The sequence below is a fragment of the Poecilia mexicana genome, unplaced genomic scaffold (genome assembly GCF_051168715.1).
Source record: "Poecilia mexicana isolate PSO_F unplaced genomic scaffold, ASM5116871v1 scaffold_17, whole genome shotgun sequence".
NCBI classification, from domain to species: Eukaryota; Metazoa; Chordata; class Actinopteri; order Cyprinodontiformes; family Poeciliidae; genus Poecilia; species Poecilia mexicana.
Window position 1 is genome coordinate 17,578,975 of NW_028263386.1, and position 21,468 is coordinate 17,600,442.

At 41.3% G+C, this 21,468-nt stretch overlaps 1 long non-coding RNA gene across 1 annotated transcript; it reads right to left on the reverse strand.

Annotated features, from left to right (window-relative positions):
* Positions 1-16,523, reverse strand: LOC106916466 (uncharacterized). The gene is made up of 2 exons (XR_001417990.2): positions 15,567-16,523; positions 1-2,457 (listed from the first exon to the last, which is right to left on the reverse strand). It is a non-coding gene; the product is annotated as an uncharacterized LOC106916466 (long non-coding RNA).
* Positions 16,524-21,468: the final 4,945 nt, after the last annotated feature.

Here is a 21,468-nt window from a genome sequence, read left to right on the forward strand (position 1 = left end):
TTGCTCTGGATTGAACTTTATTGGCTTAGTCAGGAAATCACTGAAGAAACGTTGTTGAGAGAATAAAACGACAAACGCAGCTGAAAACCAGATATGTACATACTCTGAGTAAAGAGACGTTTAGTCATTTTATCCCCCTGCAGTCTTCAGAAAAATAAAACAAACTCTTCCTGGTCAGTTAAAATTATCTAAATTGTTTCCTTTTGATAAATTTCCAATTTTTTAAAGGGTTTTTTTTTTGTTGGTTTCGTCAAAGTCAGGAGTTTAGACACAGATTGCTATAACTTTAGACAATTTGAGTTTACCTTTTTTGACACCATGGAACGATCAAAGGAAGCTAGCCAAGAACCCCAAAAACAAAAGTAGAAAACATTGTAAAAAAGACAACATTGTTGTCTTTATTCAGCGTAACACAAGTCCACTCAGAGAGGAAGAAGCCATTATTCCAGGAGCAACGTAAAAAGCCAGATTGCAGTTTGTAAAATCACTCAGACACCAAGACTTTTATTTTTTGGAGACATCTCCGATGGTCTTATGAAACTAAATTGCACTTCAATAAAAAAAAAGGAAACGCTTGTGGGAGGAAGCTTGCTACAGGAGGAACTGGTCACTTCCTAAATTAGATAGCGTTATGAGGCAACAACTTCAAGTGGAAATATTGAAAAAGGCATCTTAAATATATTAGCCAGGCATATTTTGGACCGAAATCGATCCTCAAAACGGGCAATGCACCATTAAATTGGTTACAAAGCAGTTTAATTTGTTGTGGCCATCATAAAGTTCTGATCTCAGCCTGCAAACCTGACTGAGTTACACCACATGGGCCAGAAATCCACCAAAGTTAAAAAAAAATAATAATGATAAGAAGAATTAAATTTTGCAATTTTCTCTTTGTTGTTGCTTTTCAAACTGAGAGAAATAAAGGTTTCATCTTTTTCAACAGAGTGTGTGTACATTTGGTTTCAGCGGCGTGTGAATAACTGATACAGGACAGTGAGAGGTTTCACAGACGGCAGCAATAAGGTGGGTCACAGACTGTGAAGAGAGACAGGGTTATTGACTTTATGTTTCCCCACGAGAGCGTTAGCGTCAGTGTTGAAGTAAAATAACATATTACACCCTGAGACGAGCAGACGCGTCCTTTAACGTAGAGAGCACTTGCACTCTGGGACTGGTAGGTAGAACTCCAAGACGTTTAAATACAGATAACGAGGCATCTTTTATCAAAAAGGTGGAAATACTCTTTCTCTTACGTTGCAAAATTGCTTTTATTCAAACACATTTGCATGGGCACCAGGAGAATTATTATGAAAAATAAACTCAAAACTAAATCTATTTCTTTTTTCTAAAGCTGTAATCTTCCTTTTTCCCCTCAATTGTCCTCCCTTTTTCGCAAATCTGCCTTCCCTGCCAGCGCAGACACACAGTTAACTGAGCTCAGCGTATAATTAGACAAACAAAAAAGAGAGGGATGAAACATCTAAAGGAGAAGAGACTCCAAATGATTACACATTCACTCGGCTTCCTTCCCCCATGCTGCACACATAACCATCAATTAGAGGAGAGAAGAGGAGGCTGAGGACAAGCAGGCAGCCAGAAGTCTATTTGTGCCGCCTATCTCTCTGCCTTCCTCCTCTGAAAACTCCCGGCACTGGAGAGAGAGGAAGAGAGGGGAAAAAATAGAAGTGAAAAACAAGAAGTACATAAATAAAGAAATCAGAGTGCTTCACATCCGGTCGTCTGATTGGCTGAGACGCGAGTCAGGCAGATCTGGGCCACAGTTGCACTCATTGTTCAGTGAGCTTTCTTACAGAGTCCAACCCAGCGACAGCAATGAATGTTGATTGTGACCTTTGGTCTTTGGGTACAGCGAACACAAAGTGGCACTTATGAGCATGTGCGCATGTGGTTTCCATCTCTGCATTTGCATGTGGCGCCCACTTGCCCTTTTGTTCGTTTTTTGGTCTTCTCCCCCACCCCATTTTTTTTTTCCGTTTTTTGCTCCGATTTGACATCGCCAGAGCGAGCCACGGGGCACAGTCAACGGTCGATGGTTTATGTGCTACTCAAACCAAACTCACCGACAGCGTTGAATGTTCGCCGAGGCAGGCGGGGCGGCGGCCCTGACCCTGAGCCGATGTGACAGAGAAGGCAGGGCGCAGAGGAGGAAGAGGAGGAAGAAGAAGAGGAGGAGGAGGAGGAGGATAGAGACTCGGGCAAGACCAAAGAGGTCAGGTTGCACAACAGGGGGGATATAATGACACAAGACAGTGGCAGAGAGTGTCCTGTCCTTGGGGCACTGACAGTTCTGATCATGTTATACACACAGAGTATAACGAGGTGCGTTTAAGCTCGGATATGAGCTTTGAGAATCTGCTTTATTGCAGATTACCATCTTGTAATCACCAGAAACTGAAGTCTTTCTTCTTCGGGGTTAAAAACGCGCTGCAGCAGCATCTGAAACACACACGAATATGAGACGGTTAGCGATGACACGCCGGCAAAAGGAAAAGCCTGAACATGGCTAAAGCTGTGATGGGGTCAGAGGTTTTTTCCAAAACAATCTTAGATTATGTTTTTGCTCGTGTTGCCGTTTACTTCACTTCTCCAGCTTACGTTTGAACTTTAAACGAAACAGAGTCAGGACAAAGGGAGAAAGATTTCAGATCCCATAAAAACAGCTTGAGTGTTTATGTGGTTTGTGGCACAGAAATTAAAAGTCAGGGTTTACAGAGTGACCTCTTGTGTCAGGGTTTTGCTACGTCATCCTCAGATACCTGATCCGTACGAATCTCCAATTTGAAAAGTGAAACAAAGCAGAAAATCTACTTTTTCCAAAGCATCCAGGTTAGTGTAAAAGACGGGCCCAAAAGTATTCACACCACCGGCACATTTAGATTTTTAGTTGTTGCAAAGTTAGTCTCTGCTAAGAAACGGTGGACACATTCCCTCAAAACATGATAAAATTATCTAAAAATTTGCTTCAAATTATTTATATACTTCTTAACAAATGGGGGAAAAAATTACTTGCATTCTAACAATCATCCTTTTGCACGTTTCCTCTGGTGTTTTATTTCGTTTTCTAGATGAGCTCCCTCTGCACCATGGCCCTAATCTTTAGGTTGCTCTACAGATTGTCTATCAGATTCAAGTGAGGCCAGTATAAAACATTAATATTATTCCTATCGATTAATATGGGAAAACAAATTAATTGATTGAAATAATATTAGAGTATTATTTTTTTGTCATCATAAAGTATCTCCTTTATAAGTGGATGCAGTTGGCAACCTTTCTGGAACAAAACTCCTTATCCTTCTTTACCATTTTAAACTAGCATTGTGTTCTTTGAGTGAACTGACCTTTAAATTCAAAAAGTTTCTAAAAAACTACAAAAAGTAAGAACTGCTGTTTTTTTTTTTTGTCATCCTGACAACCCCTACTTTAGTCTGACATCGCTCCGCTAATGGTTACTGAGCCATTTTCAAATCCGTGGACATCCAGCACAGAGAACAATACCGACGTCCAACTGTGCGGCCCAGCTTCTTTCGGACCCCCTCTGCGGCGTGGCCCCTTCTCAGACCAGGAGCTGCCATTGTCAGGAGCAGGGCCAAACAACTCTCGGCAGTGTCGTCTCACCACTGCTGGCTGCGTGAAGGGGGAGGCGGACTGACATCAGAATGACAAATGCTGATCTACGGTCATCCATCGCCTTATTTCATCAGCTCCAGGCTGCTGATGTCATTATGCAAGCCAGACCTGCATCCATTACTCTGGCGGGGTACGGGAGGTAGCGCTGTGGCGTGATAAGACACCGGCTACAATGGATGACTAATGTGTCACATCATTGGAGCTGTAATTCAGAAAGCAATAAAACAGACAAAATGGTTTTTTGTCTTGCGAGTGTGCAGGGTCTTTGATTTACGGCCTCTGCGTTCTTTCACGCTTTTGTCTGCAGACGTGCAACACCCTCGGAAAGGGGAAAACACCGGCTGGTTTGTAAATAATCTCAAGGAAATACAGTACGATATTCACAGGCCCCTTGTAAACATACTTTCTTGACTGCGTACCCCCGAGGTGGACGTGTCTGTTCCGCCGGGGCCTCAGATAAGAGACCAAAATCATATGCCTTATTACATCTTCCCCACTCCATCACAGTCACAAGCGCGCACACACTTACACCTAGCCCCACAATGAGACGCGAAATGAAAAATAGGCAGAGGGTCGGCGGAGAGGGGAAAAGAGGGCTTTGCCATGGCAACCCCAGTGTCAGCCATCCATTTCTTCTTAATCCCCCCGCGCCCCAATCCCAGTTCAATGTCGCGCCCTCTGAAGGGACCCCCTCTCTACAGCTGAATATTTCTTTTGTGGGGAGAGACTGCCTGGGTATATATGAGTGTGTGTGCGTGTGTGTGTGCGTGTGCAGGAGGGGCTTACAGAGGAGGAAGGGATTGAGGTTAGAGAGGTTAGGGGGGCAGATCATGGCTAACACAGTTTAAGAGGAGAGAAGGGGGGGGGGCAAAGAGTCTCCGCATTACATGGAGGTTAAAAACCAGAGCTCAAATCACACACACACACACACACACACACACACACACACACACACACACACACACACACACACACACACACACATATATTAATATATACCTTCTGATATACATTTAAACACCATACTTATGGGCGAGATAATCTTTTAAAATAGCAGATAATTATCCCATATGGCAAACAGCCGGCTCTTTCCCCCCTCAAGTCTATCACCAGCGAACCCCGTGCTTCATTTTTTTTTTTTTTTTTTTTTTTTCCCCTTCTCGGAAACTCTCATGGTCTCTCGGTCTTGCCTGAGCAGCCCACTCTACATTACTGACAAAAGCGGTTTTAGAGGAGTGGGTGGGGAGAGGCGTCAGCTGCTAGACAAAATAAAAAGGCCTCTATTTGTTCCTGACAATAAACGTCCCCATCGTTGGAGAACCTCCACAGCTGCAGCCAGATAGGCTTTCATTTCTAAATGCAGACTAATAGAGAGCGCTGTCTCCTTTTCTCGACTGTAAGCGGATTTATTGTGCGGGATGAAATGCTGTGGATTTGCGGTCTTTACGGGCAGAGGTTAGGTTGGTCGGGAGGGGTTGGGGGGGCACCACTGCCCCACCAAGAATGATCCAAAACGAGTGTGACGCGAGCTAAAAATGTGGCAACTGAAGAGATAACGCTTTGGAGGAAAAGCGGAGCAGACGTAAGAGCGAAATACGCGAGACAGAAAACTCGATTTTTTTCAAAAACAACAAGAAAACATCCTTTTCTGTGAACCTACAGAAATTTCTCTCTCTTCGAAGGGCAATTAACGTTCGGTGAATCCCCCGGAAACCCCAGAGCAGGCTCCCCTCGAGGCCGAGCAAAGGAAGTTGGCAGAGGAAGTGCCAGTGGTGTCTCTCTGGGGTGGTCCGATGTGGACTTTAATGTCCACTGCAGTGTATACTGTACGTTCACTCGTAATTACTAACAGACCCGCAGTCTGCCTGTAGGGCTCTCTCAAGCAGCGCTATGCCTACACATACATATGCTCCATTTTAATAGCTGCCAAGCCTTCACTGGAAATGTGCTGTAGTGAAATGAACATGAAGTTTTTATATAGGATTTGGAAAAAAAATAAAATAAAATACAGCATTTAAGACCCAGAGTTCTCTTGTTGGATTAATCATTGACCCTGGTGGGATAATAATATAAACAGGCATGCATCTGTTCTTTAAATATGTCCAATAATTACAGCCATGCTGCTCTGTGGTGGGTCTTTTCTACCACATTTAGATCTGGCTTTGCGAAACATCTGGTTGGGTTATTGTATTCAGTATAAGCTGCAGACGCTATTTAGGAAATATACTGCCAAGCCTGTGAACGTGCACATTCTTCTGCACCTAGCATACTTTTTCTCAGTTTTATGCTGTAAGTAAATGCACTCTTCCCTGAAAGTTTGAACTGCTATTTTGAGCAGACCAGATTTTTTTTTCTTGAACTTGCCCATTCCTCCCCTGCCCCCCTTTGATCTTTGACCTGCTGGATCCCATTTAGACCGATTCCCATTGGTTTTTCCTGGTAACTATAATGCACAACGCAGAAAAAAAAAAAAACATTCAGCTGATTGTTTGATGGAGGTAGGAGCTTCGAATCCAACAAAAATGGAGAAATTATGACATTTTCCCCAGTTGGAGCAAAAGTGTTTCAGTGTACTTAGACGTCAAAAATGGTTGTTCTTTGTAGTATTGATGCATTGAACGAGTAGGAAAAAAAAATCTGATTTTTTTTTTATTATTATTTAAAACGTACAAGAATCAAAATCAATCAAGTTGACTCCAATCTTTCCAATGTCTGGCCGATTGCACTGGTCCAGCTCTTACCATGTAGACTAAAACTGATTTAAAACGCATTAGACGACTAAAAGTGATCCGGGCCGTCTTAGTCTATTAGAGAGCAAAGGGCACGTTGTAACACAAGGTGCAGAGTCTGTTCAACAAGTGCAAAGACATAAAGCAAAAGAGGCACTGAGTTAGTGCCCTGCCACTGATTGGCAGGGTGGGGTCACCGGGTGACCCCTGCCCTTTTTAACCTTAAGGAATGTTGTCATGCTGGTGCGTCTATTGTTCCAGCCTCCCTGGGGCCAGCGGTGCAGAGCGTCAAATGAATGTGAGCGATGAAGGTTCCTGACGCGTCTCCCTTTACCCCCCGCCCCCCCCAAAATTTTCTTTTTCTTTCTCTAATCCCGTTTTTTCTGCCCTTCGTTCCCCAAAATTTCCGCAAACAAAAGGCATCGACACGTCTAGGACCGAGCTGTCGTTGATGGGCTCAAGTGTGCGCGGATACAAAGTTCCTATCGCGTTACGCCGACTCTCGCCTGTAAGTCAAAGAGGAAAATATCCTTGTTGAAAATGAAAATTGCTGGAAAACCCCTCCGTCACTCGTCATTCAAACAGTTGTTTCTACTGGTTAACCCTGAGGATCTGAGCGTCTTTAGATGGTCTGAGAACCTGCCTGTGCAGGAAATCACCAGCAGCGTGATGAATCTGACGAGGGAGCCAGACAAACGGACAGGTACCTTCTACGTACCCACCTAGAGCTGGTCAGAGAAAATGGAGGGGAGGGGATTTATGATGTCATAAACGAGTGCCAGCAGAGAGGTGCCTGTGAGCAGGTTGCCTCTGGAGCTGGAACCATAAAAGTCTCCTGCAGCTTCTGCTCCCTCCCCCTGTCCGAGATGCTGCCAGTGGACCAGAGCCAGCTGGGATATGATTTGCAGAAGAGACAGAAAACATGAGCATGTTGTGGCCAGGCCGAGATATCTGTACGCATTTAAGGATGTGCAAAATAATTGCTTATCTTTAATTGTAATATTGCGACTCTGAAATTGAGGGGATAAGCAATAACGAATTAGTGTAAGATAGGCAGTACGGGAGTCTAATGGACTAACAGTTTTAACAAAGCAAATGCAAGATGAAAATGCATTTAACATGATGTGATTTACTTAAAACAGAAATAAATCAAATATGCAACATTTTGATTAAAAGAGTTATAATAGTGTTGCATGTAATATTCCTGCATTATTTTGATTTTAACGTTCTTCTTAGAGTAACAGAGGGAGTCCAACAAAACGAACTTAGCTGGCGCATTGGTCAGGCTATCTGCTCAGGTTCCAGTATGAGCAGATATCAATATATAACAACATATATTATGGTATATGACTCTTTATGACAATTTTGCCTGATGAAAACAGGAATCTAAACCTTTACAATATCTTGGCGAAAAATGTTTTCAAATTTGAGTAAATTGGGACATAAAATAATCGGGATGAGATACGTGAAAAGGAATTTTAATGTCTTGAAAATGACCAAGCCAAGCCAGTGTATTATGATATAATAAAGACAAATGTGAAATGTCTTCTTACAATACTTGTCCCACATTAATTTACCCCACACTTAATCTGTACATAATCTCATAACAATCTGTCTCTTTAATTATAGACATTTATAACCATTGTGGCGATAAGATATGTGTCATTCTGAATCCTCTGTTTTAAATGTTTCCTGTTTTTAATTACATACACTGACGTTCATTTTAATTACATACACTGACGTTCATTTTTATGCGTTTTCATTGGGCTTCTGAGTCTTTGTTGTAAATATAGTAACAATTCGTCTAAGTAATCTTCTGCTCAAGTAAATTTTGTATGACTTCATAATGTAAAAATACACGTGTAAATCCACCTGATCGCTCCATCATTATTTACATTGCTAACAAAAAAAATACACATCTATTACATTTCTAGTTTTACATTAGCCTCATAAATTTCCACTCTGCTATTCTCAGTCTAAAGCTGCAGCACCTCAATATGGGAACTGTATTTAAAAAGTGAGGCACCATCTGTCGGCCCAGACTAAACAGGTGTAAGGGAGAGAAAGCTGATATTCACTCTTCAGATGTAAAGAATACCCCCTCTTCTCCCCTTGCTTGCACAGGACTCAGATCAGTGCGGTTTGTACATCGGCAGCAGTGATTCTCCAACAAAGGGGCTGGAGACACACTCTCACAGTCTCAGCGCTTGTTCAAAAAAAACAAACAAACGAAAAAAACAACAACAACAAAAAAAGAGGAGAGATTGTGGTTATTTGCTCTACAGCCTCACTAAGGACGTTTCCCATTGTAAACAGGAGTGGCTGCACGGCCCCGTTTCCTTTCATCCTTCTCCTTCAGGCATGCTGCCTTTGTCTCACCGGGGACAGAAAAACCGGCCTCCCGGCTACGCTACACTGGTCAAATACCAGGGAACTACCCCTGGCCTGTTGGGAAAAACAACAAGGGGAAGAGGAGGAAGAGTGGCAGAAACAGAGAAGGAGGGCGGGGGGCATAAGGTGTGAGATTTTTTGCTGGAGTTGGGACAGAACTATAAACAGCTGGTGCAGAGAGATGAGAAAACTTCGGTTCAGGGCGGTTACCAAAACTACGAAAACTTCTGGTCATGCCGATCCTACAAATTAAAGTCTTTTGAATGAGGTTCCTGAAAAAAAAAGATATATTTTTGTACCGAGCATAGAATAGTGCACTGCTGCTTCATACTGCTGTTCAGCTGGGTTAAAGAAACCATATTCCTCTCATGCTTACAAACTATAAAAATGCTTTTTTTGTTGTTGTTTTTTTTTCTTAGAAGAATAATCATGTTGATACCTGTAGCTAGGTATGTAGCTAGATATAAGCTAGCTACAGGTATCAAGGTATGCTGATGTTTTTAACAGCTACACTTTAACAACTGCAAAACGTTTATATCCTACTGTCTTGAATTTTAAGTTGGAAGACATTTTGAAATGCTGGAGAAATTTCCTGCGTCTTTGCAGGCCGTAGAGTAACCAAAGCTGCCGCTCCCCAAAGCTGTGAAGCAGGTTAGCTGGTTTAAAGACAGAAACCCAAATGAAAACTTTAAAAATGCCCCTGATCTAAATTTCAGGATTTGGGAGTGATGATAGCCATCAGGACTGCTGAGGTTTTCAGTTGCTCCTCCCCTTCATGTTGTGCACTGCCGGTCAACTGGCTGAAAAAAGCGCCGCTGTCTTTCCTCGCTTTTGACATTGATTCATTTGACTGGACAGAAATATTACTGGTAAAACAACACATGAATGTCGTCACTTTAATAATAATAATAATAATAATAATAATAATAATAATAATAATAATAATAATAATAATAATAATATTTTAGAAACTGTTAGAAATATTTGTTGCTTTTCTGTTTAAAATGAAAGCAATAGATTACATTCCACGTTTTTTTTTAATTCACGTAGTCGCAATCTGACATCAGGCTTCGCCTGCTCTGAACGTATAACGACTGTAGAAATATCTAACTTTAAACATACACAGTTCTTTTATTTTTGCACCTGTTCTCTTATAAACGTGCTCACTCCGTGTGCAGCTGTAAGAGCCTGTAAGGCTAAACAAAGCGGTTCTCTTTTTATCTCTCTCTCGCTTTCTTCCACCCTATTTTGCACTTTTATGCCAGCTCAGCAGAAAAAGGGGAGTTCCTGCATCTGAGTAAACGTAAACGGCTGAGGTAAATTGAAGCCATTCTCGAAGCGGGGCACGTGTAAAGGCCGTACGTTTCAGTCCACGCAGACTGTCCCGACAACCGGACCTCAGTGTCACACCTCATAAAGCAAAGTTCCAGCAGAAGGGTTGAGTTTAAAGTCGGGGTGGGTGGAGGGGGGAAGGCAAGGCGAAAACAGGATAAATAAGGAGGAAAATGAAGAATGCATCCATTCAGAAACCTGCGGCGAAAAGAGTGAAAAGCTCTCGATGAAAGCCCCTTTAAGCTTCGGGCTCCGAGGGCCCGTCTTTCAGGTGCGCTCAATAGAAAAACACACTTTGAGAACCGACTGCAGCAGAAAATATAAGAAAGTGAAAAACGCCACAAAGGAGTTGTTAATCTTCCAATTCTCTCCTCTAATTTATAGTCTTTGCTCAGCTGTAGGGAGAGAGGCAAAGACCCACAAGTTTATTTTCAAATTGTCCACAAAGAATGCCTGTCATTTCCTGGCGTTCCCCGCTTCCATATGAAAGCCCACCTCCCCCCCTTTCCTTCGGGGACAATGGGAAAGATTCCAAAATTTCCACGGGGAGTGTCTAGCGCGGGTGATACAATAAGAAAGCATGTTGTGACAGAATGGAGACAGGCTGTTTCTCTCAGCTGCGACCAGGCCGGGGCCAGCTCCGGCGTTGGAGCATTTTGCAATTAAAAGCAGGAACACCGGAGCTTTAATAAGCGAACATCGATGCTGACACAGAAAACGCGTCTTGTAGCGACAGGGATTTTGCACATTTCCAACAAGAGTTTTGCATTATTAAAACTGCTACACACACAGACCAGATTCTTTCCTAACTCTCCCTCTCAAGTACAAATGCACAAACATCCTTTCCAAGAGTTTCCTAATTAACCCAAAGTGTGTGTTTGGCTCTAAAGTGCATCGAGTTCAAACGCCATGTGCTTCTAAACGGGCCAATAGGCTCTTGAAAGCCACCTGGCTTGACCCGCGTAGACCCGGGCCCTCGGCTAGACGAGAGGTCAGAGGTCAACCACTCATCTAGATAGGCTGTATGTCGCAATGCCCGAGGCGGGGGCCAGGGGTCTCCATTACCTAACCTTTCCATTTACCCTTGGCTGCACAGGGAAGCACAAACACACACCGACTCCCACTCCGGTTGCTGCTACTGCCGTGGACTCATTCAGGCCTCTAACAGCCATTTAACCCGCACATGTGGATACAAATTATACGACTCGCTCCTTGGGATGCATAAGCAAAAAACAAAAAGTATAAGGGGAAAGGAAACAAGGGCAAGATCAACTGCCAAGGATCTGAAAATAACACAAACGTATGAAACTAAATTGCATAATGTGGGCTAATTATATTTGAAACAGATCAGCAGCAGAGATAAAAACGAAATATTGATTATTTCAGCTGCTATAATCTGTAACATGTTTTTTAAATTTAATTTTAATACCTGGACGTGAGAAAAAAAACACAGAATAAGCACCCGCTAAATTCGGTCATTTTGATTTTCAGCTTCCACATAACGACCGTCTCATTTTTGCAGCCGGAAATGGTTCAGATTAGTTGCGTTTTTCTTTAATGAAAGTGAGACAAAATTATGGATCTTCTTTCAGCCAGCTAACATGCAGTGCGCAGAGTTCTCACACTGCAGGTTTAGAAGGGACAGAGCTACATACCCCAATTCCAATGCGGTCTCTCAGGGACTTTCTCCCATCAGAGGACAATTTAGCAATTTTTATAGCTTTTCTGTTTGAGATCTTGGTGCACTAATATGCTGCCATGCAGCTGTTATTGTTCTCTTTTCAATTTAGATCCTTAGCGGAAATGTTTTGAAGACATAATGGGTGTTTTTTTATTTTTATTTTAACAGAGAATAGATGTTCCAAATACAGAGCTGAGTGAACTCTTAAAAACTTACTGAAGGTAAGATGAGACTGTGAAGCAAAAAACATAATAATTTCGATTTTTTTTTTAGTTTCCATGACAAGACTGCACATGTTTCTGATGCAAAATGTTTCCAAACAGCTAATTGTGTCTTTCTTAAAAACAAGGGAAATATTGTTGCCACTTTTCACCCAGCTGATTAGCAGTGCACAGCAACAGAGACTAGAGAGCCATAATTTCTCTCTGCTCCTTACTGGAAAAAAAAAACCTCAGTCTCTCTAACGCTTCCTCTGGGAAGCATTAAGAGATTTCACCCCATAAAAAGCAATTTGAAAGACATTTTCCACCGTTTTAAAGCTATAGCAGTCTTGATAACTTTTTTTTTTCTCCAGAAATATAGATCATTACAAAAAAAGTAATAAGTGAACTGCTTACATGTGGTATTTCCTTTAAATAAATTCTAAATTTGCAATAAATGTCTTGTGAATGAGACTAAAAGATGCTAGCATTTTATTTACACTAATCTAACTAAAGCGTATCTTAGTTTTGATGAGTTGAGGAGCAGCAGCAGCGATTCGCAGGCGCGTCTCCTACGTAAAACCCCCCCCAAAAAAACAGGCAGACGAGACCGCTGGTTGCAGCTGAGGAACCTCATCATATTTTGAATTACGCAGGAATGATGATCATAGCTTCAGCTGGAGATGAGATAGGCAGGCATCCAACCGACTCCCGTCCAGCCTGACAGCGGCAGGAAAAGCCACTGACTGCTCACTCCTCCCCGATGACGCCGATCAACTGGGGACCGAATTAAACAGAAATCCACTCTGACATTTGCTGCTCTGCAGGCTGCAGCCCTTCTATTTTTTTCTTCCTTTCTTTCTTTCTTTCTTTCTTTCTTTCTTTCCTTCTTCAGAAGGAAGAAAGCTAAACTGATTTATGTGTAACTCGGCCCTGAGAGGGACGTAAGTGGAAACCCATCGGTCTGGATCACATCAGGACCAGTGGCGGCCCAAGATGGTACTGGGCCCCCGAGCAGAATTTGATTAGAGGCTTGACTTGATGCAACTAATAATATCTCTTATGTCCTGTCAAATTAAGAGGTTTTTATTTCACGTGACGTAACTGATTATTTCACAGGATGTGTTCTGCTCGACCCTCACGTCATTCATCACACATGATTTATTGAAATAACTAAAAATTGCGGTAGCGATGTTATAGCTTTAAATGAGCCGTTTGGTGTTTCAGGCATGTGCAGGATGTTGGTGTTTCAATGCAAACTCAGCGAAGATTTAACCAGCTCAACTAGGTGTGCTAACAAGTAAACATGAAAACTGTCATTTAATTATCGGTAGTTACTATAAAACTGTAAAGATTTCTTCAATACATGTATTATTTGTCAGGTGGTCTGAATCCTGAGCAAATTTAAGAGCAATTTTCCAACTTTAAACCTTCGAAACAAGTTCAAATGGTTCGTTCCCGATAAACATTTCAAACTTGAGGTTCTGTGAGTTGCGTCCCATATGAGAAGCCCAGAACTCTCTGAGCTTGTTGCTAATTTGTTCCCCCGTTTTAATTACCTCAAACCGCCCCTTCCTCTTAGAATAGAACAGCGCACATACATTTGTTTCTCTTGCTATTTTAATATTTTGAGGTATTGCGGAAATGGGTATTTAGAAACTGCGACAGACTGGCGGCCTGTCCAGGGCTGGCTGGCTGGCTGGCTGGCTGGCTGGCTGGCTGGCTGGCTGGCTGGCTGGCTGGCTGGCTGGCTGGCTGGCTGGCTGGCTGGCTGGATGGATGGATGGATGGATGGATGGATGGATGGATGGATGGATGGATGGATGGATGGATGGATGCATGGATGGATGGGTATTTATAAAATGCTTGAATGAGTCACTCCTGATTAAAGAAAAAGCGACTCCGAGTGATGATACATATCACTTCTTGGAGTCAGATGTTCGTATCTCCTTACAGTAGACTATGAATAACATTTCTGTAAATTAAGCAGATACAAGATGAGGATACAAACTGACACCTGCTAAATATGAAATGTCCCTTCACAGCCATTCTTCTTGAGCAGCAGCTAAGTTTGCTATACCTTGGGCCGGCTTCAATCAGAACTGTTCATTTACATAGACAGATGTTGGTAGACAATTTCTTTTAAAGCAAACTGACTTCAAAAGTATGAAATTGACTTTTTTTTTTCAGGAACTCACAGCACATTTCATTGTTGGTGCAAGCTCTAAGCAACTAGATCTAATGTATCCAGATGGCAGAAGAATTAATGGAGACTGCCTCATTAACCTTAGAGCATATTAGTGCTTGGCATTGCACAGTGAGAGCCTAAGATGAATAATTTTAACAGCAACAAAAATAATGTCTCAGCTGCATTACAGTGAGCCAGTTTCCCCTCAAGCCTCAGCGCGTCAGATTGAAGTATGTTTATTTAGAGTGGATGCATCCTCTCTGAGTGCCCATCCTGAAAATGGCAGTCTGGCTTTTTTCTTCTTCTTCTTCTTCGTCTTCTTCTCTCTCTCTCTCTCTCTCTTTTTAACAATGTGCCGAAGGCTCCAATTCCGGGAGGAAGTCAGATGCGCAGAGAGCGTTTCCGAGAATTCAAGATGTGCAAAAAAAAAAAAAAAATCATGCTCCTAATCCTGTTCGCGCTCTTCCAAAAAAAAATTTCTTGTTGGAAGAATGGGTCTGCGAGTGATTTATTTGTGATTTATCTCTTCATGCTTTCATCCGCCCCACTTTGCTCCGATGAAACGGCTATTCTGGGCTTTCCGTCTGCTTTTACGCACGCATCCACGCCAGACAAGATCGCATAATGAGTCAGGGCTCACGGATGGAGAGAGAGAGAAAGGGAGACGGGTGGTGGCTGTGAATGAGCGCTGTCTGTTTTTTGAGCTCTTCAGGTGTCTTTGGGGTGGGGTTGGCGGGGTGCATAAGGGGGTTGCTGTAATGTCGATATGATGACAGATGGCCCGCACAAAGCTGGTGCGCATTGTTCAGTTGGGAGGGGGGGGAGGTAAGGGAAAAAATATATATTTATATATAACCACCATTTATCTGTCTTCACCAAATAAAGGGAACAAGGTCGCTGTCTGGTGAGAGGAATGAATCAAAGTTAGATTACTGGGGAGCCTCGGATAGGAACTGGTGAGCTGCTGGAGCTGGTAAAACACGTAAGTTAAAAAAAAAAAAAGAAAGAAAAAAAACTTTGTTAATAAACGAAATCTTGGCTAATCTTGGAAATAATCGGAGGTCCATGTGCATTCCTTTTGGGAAGAAAAAAAAAGTTGAAGCGGACAAAAGCGTGTTCACGTTTCTTGGGTGAGACTGTAGAAGAAATCAGAATAGGATGTGGAACAAAATTCACATGCGCTTACCGCCTGGTCGGAGCGCTGAGCGCCAAACCCAGACGGAGTTTCACCTTCGTTTTACGCGCACATCCAAAGCGTTCATACCCCCCATTACACACATCAAATACGCAAAATCTATTTCTAAGTATCACATCAGTTTCCGCGGACCTTTTCCTCCAACAAAACAACATCTATCTGCTCTTCTGTGTTGCATTCTTTGTGACGATGGCATACTCACAGTGTTTTCCCTTCATCTTTTGATCGGGATTCACCTTCCAGTCGAGGTGGCGGGGACTGACGCTATTTCTTCTTCTTCTTCTTTTTGTTTTTTTCCATCCTCATCACCTCCATCGGAGCCCAAGTCCACACCGCCTGTGTGCGTCTGCCTCCCCTGATCCACAGATTACGCTGCGTTTGAGGGGCCGGAAGGAAGGGCATCCGGTTTACAGGGATCACTGGAGCGACGGGGATTGGCTCGGAAGGGATAGCTTCATAAAAAAAAAAAAAATGCGTGTTTGCCATTGGATGATGGCGACCCTGCGTGTGGGAATGGGAGGGAATGGGGGAGTTGTCCTATATTATTCCGGAGAACTCGGGTGGGGAACACAGGAGGAGGAGGAGTGTACTCTGAGGGCAAGAATACAATGCACTTTGTCAGATGTTTTTTTTGTTTTTTTATATAATTTTTGTGTTATTCTGATCATTTCATCATAAGAAATAGCGGTCACAATGGACTTAAACTCTGTGGCAGCTTTTAGGACCCCAGGACATCCATCTGAGTTCAGGGTGGTTCTGGAAAATTCTGTACAGCGTCAGCATTTTTTCCCTTATTTTCTGCTTCACTCTTCTAAGTTTGACAGGAATTAAACATATTCAGATGTGGAGGAATTACCACCAGGAATAAATCACATCACACTTCACACCGAGTGTGTTCCTTATTGTTGGATGAAAGCTACCAGCAGGCTGGAGCTGCAGGATTTTATTTATTTATTTATTTATTTATTTTTTCCAAACAGGATCCGGGTAGGAAATGGTGCATGGATAATTCTCTCCTCAGATCTTCACTCTGAGAGTACTTGACTGAATCGATTCTGCTCAAAGCTTTCTCATGTTCCCCACTCTTACATCAGTCCAGGGAGAATCACTTTAGGTAACAACGCTGTAAAAACGTCACAGCATCTTTATTCAGAATTAGAAACCCCATACAGTACCTTGGAAAAATTCATAGTCCTTGAACTTTATGATGCTACAGCCGCAAATTCCAGTGTCTTTTATTTGGCTTTTAATTTGAGAGGCTAATACAAAGCAATGCATGATCACTTAGAGGGGGGGGGGGATTGTTTTTATTTTCTGGCTATGATACATATCAGTTAAATCTTGTGCAACCAACTTCAATAAGTTTGTAATTAGTAGAGCTATATGTGAGGCAATAGTCCTGCTTTGAATGTGTCATCCATCACAGCTCAATCCACCAAAGAAAACTGCAAACATCCAGAGATACGAACGCCCATCTAGACTGACAAGCCAGGTGAGAATCATCAGAAGCAGCCAATAGGATCATAGTGACTCTGGATGAGCTGCAGACACCCACAGCTCAGGTGGAAGAATGTTTCTGTCAAAGGAGAGAAAATTGAGTCTTTTCGGTCGACATGAAAAATGATTATTGTGATTTCACAAATACTCTTCGTCTGACACGACTGAGCTTCAGCTGGAATGGGCAGCAGTGTTGGTTTCTTGATGTGTATTTGTTTCAGATGTAGCATAAGTGAGTTTCTGAACATTTGTTTGTGAACGCCACCACTTCATAATTATGCAATGTTTTGTGTTAGTTTATCAGAGAAAAGCCAAATAAGTCATTAAGGTTTGTGTGGGGAAAATGAGGGTAAGTTCAAGGGCTGTGGATATTTTCATAAAGCAACGTAAGACTTGTGAACACAAACATTTTGACACTGATGAAACGGACAGCGAGAGCAGACAGATGAATCTTAACACTCTGGCTTTTCAGGCAGAGTGAAGAAAGACCTGCAGGAAGCAGAAATTTGGTCTGAATGTTTCTCTAACTACACAGAGCATTTTTATTTTATTTTATTTTATTTTTTTTATGAAGATCCCTAATCCGGTAGGGAACTTATCACCAAACTGAGACTCATTCCTGACTTCACGATCGTACCACAGGCTGCAAAACCACGAATGAATTCTTTATTCTCAGACACAGAATGCTCTGTGCTCCCAAACCAGCACCAACTGCACGCTCAGGCTCCAACAAAGCAACACATCATCTGATTATTGTGTGAATATGGAGGCTAATTTGCATCACCGGTGGGACCGATTCCCTCAGAAGTACGGCACCTAGATTTATTCAGTATTCAGTTTAATTTCAAACAGCCAAACGGGAACAACAGCCTTGGCTTGATTTCCTTTAAGCCTCTAATCTCTCTTTCCTCTTAATTTAGCCGGCAGCTTCAATCACAGCTCCTTCACAAATCTGACCGAGTGGGTGTTCATGTGTGAGACGTCTATCCTGTGAAAATCTCATAATCCCATACTGGTGCACTTTGTGGTTAATTTCAAACTACAGCTAATCTCCTTCTGCCTGCGTTAAATGAATTTTTACTCTACCTTCGTGAAATTCACAGTTTGTTTCTCTTAAAGGGTTTATTTGATGTGTTTCTCACCAGGTGAGTCTTTTGTCTGCTGCGTATTAGAGACTGATGTCACTTCCTGTTCTGACACCATAAAAAAATCTAATATTCTTTAAGCATTTATTAAGAAAACACTAAAGAAATGAAAATGTTATTTTTTTCAAAATGTGTGCACATTATTATTATTTTTTTGTCTGAATTAGCAAAGTAATGTCCGATGTATTTTATCAAGTTTTAATTTGTGCAGATCCTTATAATATTGTATTTCCTGGCGATTCAGAACTCCCCAGAACTCAATATTTTTTTTTAAATCTGTGAAAAAAATTATATTTTTATTTCACCTTTTATTTCGTCTATATTGTCCCAGCAGAGAAATTTATTGAACTCATTAGTTTCCTTTACAAAGATGCTCAGAAAAAGGTGCAAAGATGTGATTACATTTACAAAATCACACAAACAATATAATTAAGTTAATAATTTGCAGTATTAAAACATCACAAAAACCAAAAACAAAAGAAACTATATCTATATTTAGAAACATGGACACAGAGGAATTGTCTGCATGTTCTGGTCACCAGTCCGTCACAGGGCAACACAATATACCATGCACACACACACACTCACCAAAAGGACAATTTAGAGAGACAAGAGACAAGAATAGTTATGTTTTAACAGGAAGCTTTTCACTGCAAGCATAAAGGCCCAGCAGCTGCCTCACTGTGGAGCCCGACTCAAAAACCCCGACTCAGAAATATTCTGAGCTACCGTCTAACAAACATATGTCTTCCCTGCAGTATACAGAGCTGTTGATGTTTTTAATGCAAATATAGTCACAAGAGTGGATGAAATTTTATGAAAAAGGCCATCTCAGATTTAGATTTTAAAAGGTTGTTATTCAATCAAAAAGTTTGGATTGGATGTGCAAGCATTTCTCAACACTGTAAAAAGGATTACCGGTGTTGAAAAGAGTATGTATCTGTTATTTTATTACGTTTTATTTAAAATATTGAAAGTTGATAGTTACATAAACCCTTCCTATCAGCCAGCGGAACGTTTTGGTTGGCTGATATTTTGATGGTTTATCTTCGGTGATGAGCTGCAAGTCTTTGAGCCGGGAAGGCCTCCTTTCCAGCACCCTAATCTTTAGCTCGTCTCCAGTCTCTGTCAGACCCAAGACTCTGATTGGGTCAAAACATTAACAAAGTCCTCGGTCAGAAGAAACATGTTGGTAAAATGAAAAAAAAAAAAAAATCGCTTCGGACCAAATTCTTCAAGGGGTATGAATATTTTTGACGTTAGCCAGTGAAGCGCCAAGTCCACTTCATTGGGATTTCTAATTGAGATTTCTAATTTCCATCATTAAATTGGTACTTCAAACGTCATTATGTTTCATATTACTATTATATTTTGATATCTTGAGGTGCATTTTTAGCTGTCTGTAGGCCGTGTGGTGTTTTCATACTCTCCTGATAACTACGAATGAGAGGCTCACTAAGTTCAAATTCTATGAGTTTTACTTCAAACCAGTCAAATGTCCAAAAACAGGAATCAGCACAGAGACTATAAGTGCAGGTTCACATGCTGTTTGTGATAGTGGGCTTAAGCTGGTCTTTTCATGAATGTTTAGTTATAATAGATGGTTTAAAAGACTCCAACCACTCCCTCGATTTCTTCCTTGGAGGACTTAATGAAGGCTTAGTGAAGGAAGTTCTTGAAAATATTGTTTGCGCTCGCGGCTTTTTGTTCTCTCTTGGTCACAGGCTCAAGGTTTTGTTGCACGTCTACGGCGTACTCCATCCCACCCCGAACGGCAGCCATGACACTCCTGTCCCACTGAACAAATGAACAAACAGCCACTTACAAAGTTGTGTAAGTTCAAGCACTTTATTTTAAAGTTTGAGTCGTAAATCAAACGTGTAACGTGATTACTTGTATCTGTTTTAATTAACTGTAATAATTATATAACCGTGGAGATCCTTAAGTTAGGATCTGTGGAGATGTTTTTAGTCGTCGGTGTCTGCAGGAGAAAATAGTTAAAATAGTAATTATTTAAAAAAAATTTGTGTGTGTAACTTTCACAATAGAGTTTAGTGTTTATATGAAATCTTTATTTGTAGAAATAAAAATGTAGTTTATTTGTCTGGTCAACTTTTTGAAAGTTTTCTTTCAAAAACAAATATTTTGAAACGTAACTTTCTATATCATTCAAAAAATAAAGAAACAATTAGAAATACCGTTTTGAAAAAAACTCTTGTCACTTCTTAACAACAAATGTCACGTCAAACTAGTTTTCACCCTTCTGGGCAAAGCTTTACTGATATTAAAGCGCTCCATCTCATCAGCGCTGCAGGCCTCTCATGCCTGAAGGTCAGGGCTCATCACGATTCAACAACAGAGAAAGAAGCTGGGCAAAAATGGCACAAACAGGAGCGTTCCACTGCTGACCAAATCGAGCGCTAAGGCTCGTCTCACTTTTCCCAAGAACATCTTCGTTATCCCTGCTGGAAAAATATTGACTCCTGAGGTGAAAGTAAAACCTTTTGTAAGATTTTTTTCAGGCTACATAAAACTAGCGCAGTATTTACTGGACTGTTTTACTGCTTCAGACCCTGAACAACTTGCTGTAAGTGACGGAAAGATGGTTTTTATTTCCCTCAGCAGAAGAAGAATTCCCAGACATCAGATTGTGACCCAAGGCGAAAGAACAAAGAGGGACATTCAACACCAGCAAGTTGAAATGGCACAACTAGCGTTTTGGTTTAGGGCACAATTACTTTCCCACAACAACGTTGGTTTGGATGATTGGTTTTTTTCCTCCTCCTTCATGTAATTTATTAAATGAAAGACTATTATAAAGTACTTTTCATAACAGCGAAGTGTAACAAATAGTGCTTGTTACTTTTGTGATAATTTTGATAATAAGATGATAAAGATTTAAAATGCAGATTAACAGAGAAACACTGGATACATCAATTCAATCCACCAAAACACCAAAGTTAAAGTTAGCCCTAAATAGGAAACATAAAACATAAACAGCTCGCAATGAAATCTAGAAATAGTAAATTGCAATATTTTTGAAAACATTTTATAGTGCCTGTCAGTTGATTAAAACTTCCATATGCAAGTTTTTTTCTAGTGTTCACCTGTATGTGTAAGTAGGCTTGCATTTACTCGGGTGAATGATAGCTCATCAAAACATCCAGGCAAAAACAAGTTTTTTAATCTGACAGAAAAGTAGCAAGAACAGAAGAAACCTGCAAGGTACTAAATGGTTTTCACAGCTTCCCTGTGTATTATCAGCATTGCTTAACTAGTGCTGATTACTGTGATTTCTCCAAATTGCCCCATTTAAAAAAAAAACTGAGACTGTACCTTTGAATGTTTGCATTTTTGAAGCTTTATTTCCTGATTTGTTTTCCCGATGTAAAGTTGATGGTTCCTGTACATGAGCCCTTTGGACGACACCACTTGGAAAATGTGTTTAAATTACCATAGTTT